The 16,320-nt window shown below is 40.3% G+C and overlaps 1 protein-coding gene across 2 annotated transcripts in view; it reads left to right on the top strand.

Annotated features, from left to right (window-relative positions):
• The window catches only part of NELL1 (neural EGFL like 1), a 755,554-nt gene that overhangs the window by 479,749 nt on the left and 259,485 nt on the right, over positions 1-16,320 (top strand). The window lies entirely within an intron of this gene.

The following is a 16,320-nucleotide window of genomic DNA, read 5'->3' as shown; positions in this document are numbered from 1 at the left end:
GCTTCTGCTCCATCCTAGATACCCCATCTTTCCCCCTGGCCTTGTGCATGTGAGGGAGGACTTTTTGCTGGTGTGATTTTTCACACATGGACATCCTTGAGCACTGCAGCTTTCCTGGAAAGAGGACTCAGATTTCTTCCAGTTGGGCTCAAGAGTCTAGAGGTCAGATCCCCAATTAACAGGCACCGGGCCCATGAATCTTTGCTACACAAATAGAACAGTGTACTGAAAACTCCACGCTAACTGTTTCACAATCCTTCATGGTTTACTTTCTTTTAATCTCTTTTTTGGAGAAAGAGTGCACCTAAGAAAACAGAAAACACTGAGCTAGTTTAAATGTTTACGCTCACTATATTTTATGTACAGTAATTCCAAGGTCATAGGTGGGAGAAACACAAACAAAAATGATAATTTTACTAGTGCTGGGAAATATTTATTACTCAAGTAGAAAATAAAAGCAATGATTATAAAAATTTATTGCAGTCTTACCAGCAGAAATAGCTTGCAGATAGAAGTGAGATTGAGAAAAATAGTAAATCCTTAAGAATATTTTAGAATCCTCTGTATCTCAGCTATAACCCTTGGATTCTGTCATGGTTCATGGACCACAAGTTAGAGACATTGGACTGAGACCTGAAAAAGTCCTTATGGTTTCCACAAGGCTCTGATTTATCCTATTGTTTTGATCTCACTTGTCCTCATTAAGTGTAAAGTCAGGACCCAGGGTCTGGAAAGCCAGACACTCGTTTGAGGGGATTTAATTTGAGGAGAGAATGACTACCTTCAACCCTATATACAAGTCTTTCTTGAAGATCACGACAAGCAGGCGTAAGTCAGCTATAAAATAGTCATGCTATTCCTTTTATTGGACATGAGATACGCCATTAACCAGGGCTGCCAGTGGCCCATAAGGTGCCTTCCTCTGGGCTGGTGTAGACCTGGAACCAGAGGCATGGTTTGATGAGTGGAGAAGGGGTGGATTTTTGCCTCAAAACACCCCCACTTCCAGTGCCACAAGAACCCAAACTACTTCAACCCACTCTACCCACTCTGTACCCCGTTCTCTCATGGCTAGGGGAGTTTATGCATGGCACAGCCAGCCCAAATGCAGACAGTAGCCCAGCTATTGGCTTTTATTTGACAGTGGGAGTTTATGCCGACAGGTGCATTTGAGCTGAAGTTTCCCTCTCTGTTAAAGATGGTTGTTTCCAGAATCTTCCAACAGGTTTTGGACTAGAGTGCTGTGATGGCCTGCAGCACACCATCATGGAGTTTTCACTTATCCTTACTGGGTTTTCCCACTTAGCTATGAACATCTCTAGGGCAAAGGCCATGTGTTCTTTTTTCTTGTCCTCTGTATAATGACTGGTACCTACAGAATCAGAATGTATGTTTATTGAATCCACCAAAATGAATGATATGGGTGATACGGCCTCACATTTCTCTTATGTAGAGGGAGAAAATAGTTGTAGCTATCTCATAGGGTTGTTTGGCAAATTGATCAAGAAAATACACATAAAGCTGGTAGCACTGTGCCTGTCAAATGGTAAGAGCTTGGCATCGTTTAGAAATTATCATATTCATTCGTATCCATTATATACCATTCCGAAAGCTAATTCTGAGGAGAACTGGGCAAATTATATTAATTTATTACTGTCCTTGGAACTTAGTGGATAAGTTGTTTCACTTACGATTCTATTATGGGCTTGTAACTGACTTTCAGCTAGGGTAGTGAACCATATCTACTTGTTCGTCAAGTCCTCTTATCTCTCCCTTATTTCTTAAATCCAGTCACCTCTCTTCTTTCTCACTGATGCCCCCTTTCTTGTTAGCCTTTCTCATCTTTGGTAACTTCCCAGTTTCTACAGTGCACTCAGCATGATCTTTCTAAAAAGGACATAGAATCATGTTGCTTCCATACTTAACCCTTTCATTCAGTGTCTTTCCTTTACCCTTGAGAGAAAGTCAACTGAGCACAGCACGAAAGACCCTCCATGTTCTGATCTCTGCTTCCTTCCCCAGGTGTAACATTTCTGTCTGCTCTCTCCACCCCAGTAACAGCACAGTGTGGCAGGAGAGAGTGCACCCAGAGCTCATTGTCAAAGAGCCGCATACTCCTGCTAGTTCAGGCCTTTGCACGTGGTCTTGGTTCTTCCCTCCTCTAGGAGATGATCTCCTTCTTACCTAAAGGACTAAATTCTCACCACCTCTGGGAAGTCTGACTTAACTCTTTCCATTTCCCTGCTAAGACTGAGGGGAGTACCCCTCCCGGGTCCCCCAAAGCCCTCTGTATCCCCTACTTAGTGTTTATCTCTCCGGTTGTCATCACATGGTTTCCTTCTCATTAACCTTATTACACAGTACGGTCCTTGGCAACCAGAGTGATGGGGTTACTCATCACTATGGCATCAGATCCTAGGATAGCAACAAGCTCTTTGTGCTCACACTAAATATTTGTGAAAGGAAGGTAGGAGGGAAGGTTAAAAGAGAGGAAGAAAAGAATGGACTGAATTCACATATAGGAGTAGAGGATTAGAAGAAGTAATCTATTGCAAAATGCTCCTGTTTGGCTTCAGTCTATGAACCTTTCTTTACAAGATGGCTCCCCTGTAGAGAACGCGAAAGCCCTCGAGGCGGTTAAACCGGTGGTTGGCAGGCTGGCTCTGTTGCTTGAGAAGATTTCTGTACTATTATTGGATAATTTTATCTTAGGCTTTACAGTTTATTCTACTTTGTCTAAATTCCAACTACGGATTATGTGACTTTTCTCTCAATGAACCTCTCCTTATGGTTATATTTTAGTCAGTAACCTTACAGATCACTCAGCCACCCAGGCGGCATAGCTGACATTCATCCCCGCCCTTCCACGTTGGAGCTGTGTGACCTTGGATAAGTTGTTTAATCTCTGATGTCCAGTTTGTTCACCTAAAAAATAAAATTAAATTCGTATCTTCATAAGATTGTTGTAGAAGTTAAAATAAATTGCTTTGATTGTCTATAGCTGTCTAAGAAACCAGCTCAAAACTTAGTGACTTCAAACAATTGATTGTTTGTCTTTGGTATGTAAAGTGACCAGACGGTACTACTATTTCTCATCAGTATAATTTCTCAAGGACTGTCTAAAAAGGTTGTCTATGCTTCAGTTTAAAAAATGCAAAAAAAAAAAAAAACTTGTCTCATCTCAAATTTTGATATCAAATATAAAATTGGACAACTAGACAGTATCACTCTGTAAATCTCTTTCCTCACCACCATCTTCACAGACTTGCTTTTATCGAAGGATGTTTTAACATCCTCACTTCAGCTTTGTGGTGTGCAAAATCTTGTTAGGGAACATCTCTGAATTTTGGGGAAAACGGTGAATCTATTTAAAATGTCAACAAGGAAGGCTCCTCTCAGAACTGAGGACCCAGGAAACTTGTGTCTTTAACTATGAATTTGTGTCCTCCATCTACTAGATAATGTGCGTTGGCTGCTAGGAAGCACAGAAGAAAGCCTTCAGCCCTTTTATCCTCTAGGGAATTTTCTCTTTGAGTTCTATTATTTGATTTTAATATATTTTGCTCTGTTAATTTCATTTTCTCATAGTTTGTTTTACCATAAGCCACTTAAACCACAAGTTAAGAAACACACAGAAAAACATGAGTTCCTCGGCCTTTGCTTTTCCCTTATTCCAGTTAATTTTCAACATTGGCATCAGACAAATCTCCTTACGGCAGTGTTTGGACTGCCATTACTCTGTTCCCTCAATTCGGAATATATTCAAGATTCTCTGTAATTTTAGTCCACACTCTCTTTCCAGTCTAAGGGGTTCCAGTTTTCCTAGATATGCCACATGTTCCAGCCAATATAGGTATCTTCATTTACCTAAATATGACCATTTCTTTTCCTCCCATGGGATGTAACTCCTTTCACTGAGGCATTTCTCTCAGTTTAGTCTCTGCCTATTACAAGTCTACCCGTTCTGCAAGGTGTAGTTCAAATAGCACTGTCCTTTGTGGGGAGGTCTCTGGTCACCCCCCTCCAGGGGCACTCCCCTTTATCCTCTCTGAGTGCGCATAAACCTCCTGTTGGACTTTTGAACTTGTTCATTTCACATTTTGTCTTACATTCATTTTTTATCTACCTGACTTGAGCCTTAATAAATTATATGCTCCTTGAGGATAAGGATCATATTTTAGCTCATATTCTGTCTCTTGTATTATTCAGCTTAGGGCCTTGCACATAGTAGGTGCTAATTAAATACATACCAAATGGGGTTGAAGGGACAGCTAATGGTTTTAGTGACTATAACTTTTTTGTGCTTAGTATGTGCCATGTGTTATTCTTCATGCTTTGCATTTATTTAATTCTCATATCAATCATATTAGATTATGATGATTATAATCCTGATTTTATAGATGAGAAGACTGAGGCGCATAGAGGTTAAGAAATTGGCTTGAGATTACACAACTAACAGGAGGTGAAGCCTGAATTCCAATTCCCACACTGTGGCTCTAGGATCCAGGTGTTTAAATGGTTTTAAATGGCCAGGTTTGTGTGTGAAATCCTCATACTGTTGTGTGAAAGTACATTAGGTTTCTGCCATAGATCTCTCTTCATTAACCACGGCCATCTCCTGATGTAATCCATAGGAAAAGTGACTGCTCATATATTTTGAACACTTAATGTGTGTCAAATACTGTTCTAAATGGTTTACATATATTAGCTCATTTAATCCTCACATATGCCAATTATATTGAAAAGAAATTGAAGCCCAGAAAAGTTAACCAACTTGTTCAAGGTCAATCAGATTGTAAATACGAGAGCCAGGATTAAAATCAAGCCAGTGGCACCAGTGTCTAACCGCCACTGCTATGGCCACTTCCCCAAATTGTAGGTGACGCAGACCACCCAGGATGGGAAAGGCAGGATATCTAGATAACGAGGAGAGCAGTACCTGAATCCAGTATCAAACATCGCCTCCGGTAAATCAGATAGTTGAACTACTTCTTTGTAATAACAGCAGATTAAAAAGAGACAAAACATAGAAAAGAAATTATATGCTGCTGAAACAAGACAGGAAGTGGACAAGAAATGCTGAATTTTGCAAATAGGAGAATTTTAAAGAAACATATCCCATTCTGGATCATTACAGAGACTGCAAAAAAAAAAAAAAAAAAAAAGCCAAAAAAACCTGACAGCATTGCTGAGGGCTCAGCTGGGAATACGCAGAACATCTGTGGGAAGCTGACTACAGAGCTGGATGGTTATTGAAGGGGGACACTTGGCTCTTGGGATCTCCCCGACTACTTGTGTAACCTAGGAACTCAGTGTGGTGAAGTCGCCTTCACAGCAAAATGAATTTGCTTGTGCTGACACGGGAAGCTTCATATGACTGCATTTGTGGTTGCTCCAAGAAACAGAAGGAAAAGACAAAGGAGATGTATTAAAAATGGAAGAAAAAAAAGGCTCACCTTCACAAAACAACTTAAAAATTGGAATATCTTATTTGGATTTTGCAAATGCATAAAAACCAACACAGCCTGAATCAAAATAGTATCTACTAAGAAAGACTCTGGTCTGGGCTCTAATCAGCTTAAAGCATCTGGTTTGCTAGAGTTCATGCCAAATTTAGTTCATGCAAAGTAGTGTAAATGAATGGATGTGGCCACAAAGGGGAGAGAAACTAGAGATATGTCCAAATGCAAGGGGAGTGTTTTTTCCCTTTTCTATCCGTCATGAAAAAGGAATTGCCCTAAATTGAAATCCTTATAATGTTCTTACATTACCAGGTGTTCTCCCAGTTCTTTTATTTTGAATGACAAAGTATTTGGAGGAGGGTGACAGTGACATTAGCTATGCCAGTTTGGGATTTGTATAGAAATTATCTGGAGAATAAATTTTAAAAGGAGACCAAAAAATGATCCCTCAACAAAAAATTTGTCATTATTCCCGGGAACATGTTCTCACAATGCCAAGTATTGAGTGTCATTACATATCTGCCTTTTAAAAATCACTTAATAACACATTTCAGTTTTTCGTCACATTGCAATGATCGCATGTATTTACCTGTTAGACAAATGGGGAAATAAGAAGTCCTAATATTATACAATTGGATTCTTGTAACTTCGCTTGAAATTTCGAATGAAAGCATCAAATACAGATACAAACAACACTTTATCTCAAACAACTTAGATGGGCTGGTGATAGGTTTGGAAAACTTTAAAGGACTTGAAAAATGGCTCTGGGTTGGGGAAGACCTTGAGGTCAAGATTCATGGGAAAAGATTAAATGAAATGATTTCATGATGTCATGGTAAAGGAGAAAGTAGTATTGCTAAATTAATCTATTATTTACTATCACCTGTTAAATAATGCATTTAATACAACTACGCATAGTAACTAAATCCATAAATCAAATATGTATTGTTACCCACTTAATACGTTCCTCAAAGTTACTCTACTTTGTCCAGGATATTTTTCTTCCTTTTTTCTTTTTCTTTTTCTTTTTTTTTTTTAGATCTTATCATTGATAAAAAGGGAGTCATTCTCCTTACAGCTGGGTTTGTTTAGGCATTTGCATCATCTCCTAAATGGAACATGGGGTATGGGAAAAAGGAAAGAAAACAGATTTTGAAGTTACTGTGCAGAAATCTGTGATAGCAAAGGAGGAAGTCGAGACTTCCGGATATCTAAGTAGTATTGTGGAAAGAAATGCAAAGGAATTTCAAATGAAATTCTATTTAACCATGTAAGACTATGGTTAGAGCACACCTAAGGTACTCCATCTAGCTTTGATTTTTCAAATTGATAAAAGATGCAATTTATGTAAAAAAGCATGGTATCAAAAATCAACTATACACCAAATACCAGAAAAGGATGTTGGAAGACGATTTATAAAGAACACGTTTTCTCCGGGTAAGAAAAGTCTCCAGGATGGATCCTTTCTTTTTAGGGTATTCATGTCGTGATAGAATTAGGTTATTTTGATCCCAATTTTATTCTTGCGAGCAGCAAGACACTTGTTTGCACAGTAACTTTGTCCATCTCTTCTTTTACTTACTCACTTGCTCCTTAATACTGTTTGTCGTCCTTTGAGTACTTGCTTTGAGCTGGGCACTGTGTGAGCCACTGAGGATGCAGCTTGCAAATCAATGTTCTTTTTCTCTAGGATCCCATGGGGCTGAGGGAATCAACATTCATATGGCAGTTAAAGGCATCTCTTGTTTTATCGTTCGTTGCTTTATTGCTTTTTTTTTTTTTTAAACAAATTAAAGGTTTGTGGCCACCCTGCATTGAACAAGTCTTTGAGCACCATTTTTCCAACAGCATTTGCTCACTTTGTGTCTGTGTATCATGTTTTGGTAAAATTCTTGCAATATTTCAACTTTTTTTTTTCTTCAGTATTACATTTGTCTTTGTTTTTTTTTTTTTAAGTATTACATTTGTCTTGGTGATCTGTGATCAGTGATCTTTGATGTTATGATTGCAAAAAGATTATGAATCACTGAAGGATCAGATGGTGATTAGCATTTTTTAGCAATAAAGTATTAATTAAAGTATGTACTTTGATTTTTTAGACATAATGCTATCATATACTTCATAGAATACAGTATGATTTAAGCATAACTTTTATATGCACTGGGAAACCAAAAAATTTGGGTGACTCAATTTATTGCAATATTTGCTTTATTGTGGTGGTCTTGAACGGAACTTGCAATACCTTTGAGGTCTGCTTGTATAATGGAGTGTGATGAGTATTGTAACAGAGGTATAAGCAGGGCGTGAAGACAGCACACAGGAGGGGAAATCAGAAAGCCCCCTGGAGTAAGTTGTGCCTTCAGAGGGGAGAGAGAAAGAAAGGAGAAGTAGGAGAGAGCAAGGGAGGACGCTGACTGGGAGAGCTACCATCACAAGCCACCTTCTCCCCATTACCTGATGCTCAAACCTTTTACTCTTTCCTCTCATTTCTCATTTGCATGTAATTATTGTTGAACTCATTTTACCTACAAAAACTGTCCCTGATTATGTTTATCTACAAGGCGAGGTTTTTAAGACTTAAGGGGAACATCTGATTTTTCTAAGTGATTTTTTTGAGGAATGAACTCGTTACGTTGATTAATGAAGCTGATTAAACACCTCATTGTAGTTGTCTCTAATTCTTGCGATTAGGAAGATTTATTATTTTTCTTAGGCAGCTTCTCTTCCGAGCCTTTCTGTTCCTTTTCATGGTGCTCTCCATCGGTCTCTGTGAGCATGCTTCGACAGTTTGTTCTTTCCAGCACCCTCTAGTTCCCTTCATCTCTTCCCAGATGCCTCCTTGACAGTGAACTGGATGACCTAGAAACTGGTCATCTTTTCTTCCCAGGTGCTCTGCTGCAGGAGCATTTTGATTTCTTACTCCTTCTGGAAATGGCCTTGGAGTTCATTTGAAATTGTGCCTATTGTCCTCCTCAGTCACCTTTCATTGTATGCCGGAGGTCTGATCTACTCCCCTGATGGCCCCGGGAAGCTGCCCAGAGGCTAGCTTCTGCCTGGGGTCTGTCCTAGTTCCAGTTACTTCTTCCCAGCCTTGGTAGCAGAACATGTGCCACCCAGACTTCCCCACGGTCCTGACATTCACTCTGCTCCTCTCTTTCAGGTAAATAAATCAACCACGACAACAGCATTTCTCATGAGAACGACCCTATCACTCTTTCACTTAATACTTCCATCCACCTTTCTACAAAAAAAAAGATGGTCCAACTCTTGATCTTCTCCCATGAGATGATTCCGTATCTGTTTAGAGCCCTCCAGAATTGGGCAGCTGAGAGTGTCAGCATTACTTGACCATGGTTATTGTTTTTTATCAAGACTGACAGGTGGTTTTTTATAGACTCCGGCTGCGTCTCATTGGGAAAGAGCGTAAAATGCACAGGGGAAAGAGAGCACTTCTCCCCCAGGGTCCCCGCTGCGCTGATAACGGTCTATGGGAAGTCATCTATTTAAACAGAAATAAACAAGCCTCGGGATGCCAGCAGCCTATTCTCAGCTTTATTAAGCTATTTTCAGCTTTATTAAGAGATCTGTGTTTAATTTTTTCCAAATATCTCCAATCTTGTTCTTTTAGTTTTGCTCTGTGTGTGTGAACCGTTAGAACCCTTGATGAGAATGAGGCCTTTGCATTCTGCTTTTTATGAAAACAGAATGCATTTGGAGAAGATTAAAGAACCTAGAAGACTTCTTAGGGCCTAGTCAGAAACGTGTACTTAACTGGCTTTTCATGGGGAAAAGTATTCCCGGCTGGCTGTTGCTTGTGCTTGAGTCCTGGGGAATTTGACTATTGGACATCTTGTCCTTTTAAATCGTTCCTCGGACCCATGTAGGTTGGTTACTGGTAATAAGTCAGACAGTGCTGTAGGCCAGGGTCAGTAGTGTGTGTGTGTGTGTGTGTGTGCGCGCACATGTGTATGTGATCTAGGCCAGGGTCAGCAGTGTGTGTGTGTGTGTGTGTGTGTGTGAGATAGTAAATATTTTAGGCTTTGTGGACCATGTGATGTCTGTTGCTTTGCAGCTATTCAGTTCTGTCATTTTTAAGCAATGGGAGCCATTGACAATAAATGTGGCTGTGTTCTAGTAAGACTTTAATTATGGACACTGCAATTTAAACTTCACATAATTTCCCCATGTCATGTCATAGTGATTTTCTTTTGACATTTTTCAGCCATTAAAAAAATGTCAAAAGCCATTCTTTGGTCATGTGCCAAAGAAAAATATGCCCGTGGGCCATAGTCAGTGAACCCTGGCTCTAGGTAAAAGGGCTAAAAGAATGAACAGGGCAGAAACCCTGGTATCATATGACTTTCATTTTCCAGGAGGGAAAATGGGCAGTGAGCTTGCAAACACATGAATGATGAATATTTTATCAAGTTCTAAGGGAAGAAGAAAGAAAACAAAACAAAACATGGTGATAGGAGGACTGAGAGAGGTATGGCTTGCTTAAATTAGTCTGGGAAGGTTTCTCTGAGGTGGTGTCTGAGTTGATCTCTGAATGATGCCTGGGAGACACGTGAACATCTATCTAGTCCAAGGAGCAGAAACAGCAAAAGCAAAGCCCTGAGTCAGGATGAGCTCTGGGTGTTTGAAGATGGAAGATGGCTGGTCTTGCTGGAGAGGACGTTGCAGAGGGGAAAGAGGAGGGCCAGGCAATGAGCGAGGGATGCTGTGATGGGTCAGCTAGGATCTGGGCCAGAGGAAGGGCTTTGGGATCCATTCAAGTTTCAGTGCTAGACCACAGGTAGGTTTAAAACTGGAGAGTGATGGGAGATGGTTTAGGACTTTGGACAGGTCAGTTTGGCTGCTGAGTGGATGAGTGAGAGTGGAGGCCAGGAGGGAGGGCAGGAGGCTAGTCTGAAAAGGAGGCTTTTCCATTTACTCTTCTAATACATTTCTTAACGTGTGACTCTGGCAGAGGCTAAGGAGAAGGAGAGACAAAGTGGCTGATACACAGCTCAGGTGGAACTGTCAGATGAGGCTTGCGTCTATAACACTACCAAGGAATGAAGTCCGTGCCATTTCTGTTACCTCAGCAATGATCACAGTGACACCTAACTGTCTGGGGGTGCTTGCTAGATGTGGCATCGCTTCATCTGATCCTCACAGCAGTTCTGTGAGGTCTTTATCCACTCTATAGATGAGGAAACTAAGATAGTAATAGGTTCTGTGATGAGCCGAGAGGTCTCAAAACTGGTAAGTGGCAGAAAAGGAGTCCAGGACCCAGGCTTGTCCAGCTCTAAAGTGTGTGATCTTCTTATTTATGTTTCCATGAACTATTACTGCACATCCAACAACCCAAAGTGTGGTGGTTTAGAATAGCAATGATTATTCCTCCTGATCAGGGGTTGGCTGGGCTCAATGAGTGGTTCTTCTGCTCCATGTGGTGTTGGCTGGGATTTTACACGAGGCTACAAGCAGATGGAAGCTCAGCAGAGCCCTGGAACATCCAAGATCATCTCATTCTCATGGCTGGCAGGGGATGCCAGTCAGCTGGGGCACCTCTGTTTTCCCTCATGTGACATCTCAGCCACTGTTAGGCTGGACTGGCTTTCTTACTGTATGGTGGATGGGCTCCAAGAGGGAGCATTCCAGAAAGACAAGTCCACCTGCGTGTGCAAGTGCTTACCGAGCTCTGCTTGCATGTGATACTTGGTGATGGCATTACTTCAGAGCACGTCATGCAGCCAAGCCCAAAATTAACGTGAAAAGAGGTTCTACATGGGAGATGGGTTCACTGAGATCCACCGATATCTGTGACACGGTTATCCTAGCTTCTGCCTTTATGCAGAAACGTACGTGAACTCTTTCCTCTTTTGTGGCACATCAGAACTCTGCTAAGTTACTAAGGATAAGCTAAGAAGCCAGATATGTATTAATCCATGTGTTAGCTAAACATTTATTGGGTTCCTACTGTTAGTGAAACAGTGTGCTAAGAACTGAGAGTAGAGGAAGCACTGGATAAGACATGGGTTCTTTCCTCAAGGTGATTAGATTAGAGTCTAGAAGAAAATACATACTGTGCTGTCAGAGAGCACCTGAGAAAATACAGATGACTGTGGATGGAATCTATACTTTAAGATACATTTCAAATTGCTCTTATTGGAGGCCTGGATAAATTTCAGAAAGATGCTCTTCTTATAAAAATATACCTTTCTCCTGATTGCTATGATTTTCTGTATCAGAGGAGAAACTGAAGCTCTTATCCTTCCAGAAAATTAGACAGCATTGTGAGAAGTCAGTTTTTCTCAATTCAGTGTTTGAAGGAGGAGAATTTCATCTGCTACCATGACCTCCAGCTTTGTTTGATCTCTGACTGGTTTAGGTAGAAGGAGTATTGATTTTTTTCTTTTTTCCATTGAAACCTTCTAAGAGTCCACTTCCTATAAAAAGCAACAACACAAAAAAAGCCACTGACATGAAAAGTTACAATCTACTCATCACATGTATGACACATCTTTGAGCAATATCAACTTTTACATATAATAGATGCTCATTTAATGTTAACATCTAAGCTGGTACCTACTGTTCATTGTTATGGTATAGGTGTTTGGAATTCTAATGAGATTTAAAAACAAACAAAAAGCTGCAATACCATTTGACATGTGCTTACAAGGTTTCAGACACTCCTTATAACTTTGTACATGTCTGTGACGTAGGTACTGTAATTATCTTCATTTTTCTAGGTAAGAAAGGCTTAGGTAATGGACTTAAGTAACTTGCCCAAAAAAGAGAGCCAAGGCTTGAATCTGGGACCTTCTGATTCCCAAACCCATTCCTTTTATCCCTACGTAACACAGACATGGCAAGAGCTTCTAATGGGAAGACCACTGGAATGGCCCTTAGGATACTTGAGTTCTAGTTCTTAGGGCTGAACTAACTAGCTGTGTGATCTAGAACAAATCAGATTCTCTTGCCTGAAAAAACTGGACTCTCTCCTCTAAAGCACAGACATTTGCAGCCCATAATTTTTATACTTTTTAGAGCCTGCATCTTCTTCCCAGCTTGCTTGTATCTTCTGCACTCCTGCCCTCCCTTATCCTGCTCTGCTTATTAACTTTTTGTACTTAGGGTTTTCACCTTCTAATATTCTATCTCCTCTACTTACTCTACACGTTTGTTGTTTGTCTTCCCTGCTCCAAGATGCAAACTCCAGTGAGGGCAGGGATCTTGGTCTGTTTCGCTTAAAGATGTATCCCAAATGCCTCCAAAACTTCCTAGCACACAGGATGGCCCCCAATAAGTATATGATGTCCTTTTTTTTAAAGAATATAAAGGTAGACGATAGGAAGAGGCACACCAGGACGAAGAATATGGTGTAAGAAGGGACAGTAAGACATTGGGTATCTCAGTCTTTTAAGGAATTTCACTGATGGGAGGAAGCAATGTGGGAAGAAGCTGGATCTGTGTGTAGGATGCACGATGGAGAGGGTCTTCAGGGCCACACAGGAGAGTCCAGATGTTACTTGTTAGGGGATAGAAAGCCACTTTGATCACCAAGACTTACTAGGACACCAGAATTCCCAGGGTGCAGTCGTTGGCTCGTAGAGATAAACCCTGAAGCTTAATTGCATTTGGAAGTACCATTTCACTTTCTTCTCAGTTGTGTGGTCATTCTTTCCTTGAAAGTGACAGGAGCCAGCAAGGAAATAAGAAATGATACGCTCTGAGCTCCATGTGAAAAATGTGCAGACGCAGGTGTGTTATTCCTTATTGATGGCAATTGAATTTGAAATTTCACTTAGCATTAAAAAAAAATCTGCTATTTAAAGGATTGTTACCCTGTAAAAGACTGGAGAAGATTCTAGGGGTACTTAGAGCATCATTTGATGCCTGATGGGTGACAAGCATACGTGCATCCAAATTAATCATAATTGCCATTCTAGCAAGTAAAATGCAGCAATGTGTTTATCAAAAGGACATTTCCAAGAGATATGAAGAGAATATGATAAACAGCTGGCCGGAAGACGCATGCTACAGTGCCACGTGGTGATCAGAGGCCGTATCCACTGCATGGTCTAGACGGTATAGATTTTAGATATATTTTATGCTTCCCAGAACATTTTATGAGCATCATTTTAAGAAAACAGCTTCATATTTTTCTATTGTGAGAATTGGCAGTAATCTTCTTAACCTTTCACAGGCTTTTAGACATTTCAGTTTCCAAATTTTCACCATCGTAACTAACACTCCAATGAACATCTTAGTGCACATTTTTTTTCCATATTGATTGTTCTCTGATGGGACCATACTCACAGCGGAATTACTGGGTCAAAGGATATGAATTATTTTTGCATCAGTTCTGTCTGCTAATTGGGCTAGTGAAAACTGGTACTTGTTAATGTTTTTTTTTTAATGACTAATGAGGTTGAAATTATTTTGACTAGCTAATTGCTTTTATTCCTCTGAATTGTCTGCCTATGTCCTTGTACCTTTTATCTACTGGAGCCTATTTTTTTTTTATTTGTTTTTATTTGGATATGACACTCAATTCTGCATCTGCAAAGGCCAAGTCTTTGGGTCAAGCCAAATTGTCAATATAACTTGAAACAATTAATCAACCCATTGGAGCAGTTGGCTGATCTTCTGATACGATGGGTCATTTCATCCATACAAGTAGATCAATTTGGTGAAACATCTGGTGGAATAAATGTGCAGCCAATAAATCATGTTTGGAAGCAGAGCTGAAAATCAAAGTGTAAACTGCTTCAACTAGTTCATGACTTACTCATGGGCTAGACACGCACCTCCTTTCTGATTCTTTCCAAAGTATAATAATGATGATGACAGAAAGTTCAGGAAGCATCTGTTTCTCCATGTGCACCAGGAGCCTCTGCGCTAATTGCAGTATGTCAATGTTTTTATCTTCTTTCTAGTTGGACGTTTTGAAAGCAATCTTCCCCTTGAAATTAACAGCCTCGATTCTCTCCTTTCAGTGACCCTTCGCAAGATGAAACTCTCATCGACTTCATTTAATAAATGAGAAAGCTCGTTCCCTCATTTATCATAGGTTGTACCCTGCAGTTGGATTCATGCCAGATCCAGAGATAAGGAGATTATAGGAAAGTATCTGAAATTATGAATGCAAGGTTATTTTCCTTGAGGTGAAGGAGGGGAATAATTTTTTTCCCCATCTGATTTTGTGGAAGTTTTGTTTTTTTTTAATTTTTAAATCAGCAGTGATACCTCCCAAATTTGCCATCAGGATCCTGAGATATAATAATGTTTAAGGACAGTAGAAGCCAGGGTGTCACAAAAGGGCACAAAAGGGGTCTGAGTTCTTTTAATCTTTTCTTATGCCATGAATGGAAATTAGATTCTTTAACTGTAAGTTTGTTCTATGAAGAATTAGGGTGTTGAGTTAACAGTGTATTTATCCCCATGATTTCCTATTCAACTATGCAATTTATTTATGTTTTTCTTTGAATATTTGCTCTAAAATTGAATCCTCTGACTGCATTATTGCTCTGCTAGAATTTGCCTTGGTGACCCTGCATCAGTAGACCGCGTTTTCTCCCACCAGGTGTCGTGGCTGTTGACATTGACAGATCTTTGGCTAATTAGAATGTAAAAGATGTTAGTACCATGTAGTTTTAATAGATTCACACCTGATCTGCTATGGATGGAGATGTTCCATTTAACCCATTTGTGGCTAGCTCCCAATACATACATACTGTGTGTGTTTTCATAAGACAAAATAAATTCAGATAACAGGAAAACAGGGGAAAAAAAGGAGTTATTTTTCTCCTTTTAAAAAACTGCACCCATTCCCAAACACACATACATACATATTTACAAACACACACGCACGCACGCACGCATGCATGCACACAAAGAGCAATGGCTCACGATAACTACATAATTGTTTTGAACTCAGGCAGCTGTGATTCCTTTCTAGGCAGTCTGCTCTGAACGTCCAGCTACAGCAGTAGGGCAGAAATATAACTACATCCCTCAAAAAGCAGACCAGGACAGAAACACCGGCTCTGTGATCTATACCAGGATGAAATGTGGTGATACAATCCCCGAGATGGAGCTCCCAGCTAAAAGCCAGAAACCTTTTATGTTCTCTCAAAAGAGAGGTCCATCTGAACCACTGCTTTAAACACGCAGATTGAACTGCAGGTCACCAGCCTCGCTGGCTCAGGTGGTCAAGTGAACCCAAGCTCAATTTGTATTTGGTCAGTGACAGAAACAAGTAAACCTAGTATTCAGAATTAATTTTTTTAAATTATTAAGTGGGTATGATTCTCTCTTCTTCTTTTCACCTCAGAAGGATTCAGGACTATTTGTCCTGGATAAGAGCCAAACTAAACATACAAAGTTTGTGTGAAAGCAGATGCGTAGCATTACGAAACACAGGTGGAAAGAGCCTGGGCTGTGGAGAATCACACGGCTCCCGTGGGAACCTTGGCTTTGTCACTTACTACTGAGGGACCTGGAGCAAGTTCCTCAGTTGCTCAGTCTCAGTGTTTTCATCCATAAAATGAGGATAAAACAGTAAATACTTCTGAGATTGCTGTAAAGCTTGGAGGAGATTCTGCACGTAAAGGCGACCATGGTGCATCACGGCAGGGTGTTATCAAGGATAGCACCGTTGGTGAACGTAGCATCAACACCCTGTTAAAGGAAGCCAACCAGATTCAAGAACTGAGCTTCTGAGCTAAGATGCCAAGAAAAAAAACTGCTGAGAATGAGGGCAAATTAAGCCTCCCTAAACTCTCCCTCTGAGAAAGCTTCTAGTAGGTCTTCCAGGGGACCTGTGTCCTGGAAGACCCTGCATTTCTTCATTAGATTTTGAAGAAAT

The sequence above is a fragment of the Camelus bactrianus genome, chromosome 10 (genome assembly GCF_048773025.1).
Source record: "Camelus bactrianus isolate YW-2024 breed Bactrian camel chromosome 10, ASM4877302v1, whole genome shotgun sequence".
In the NCBI taxonomy this organism is placed as follows: Eukaryota; Metazoa; Chordata; class Mammalia; order Artiodactyla; family Camelidae; genus Camelus; species Camelus bactrianus.
Note: the sequence above shows the minus strand (reverse complement) of the source record. Positions and strands in the feature narration are given on the sequence as shown.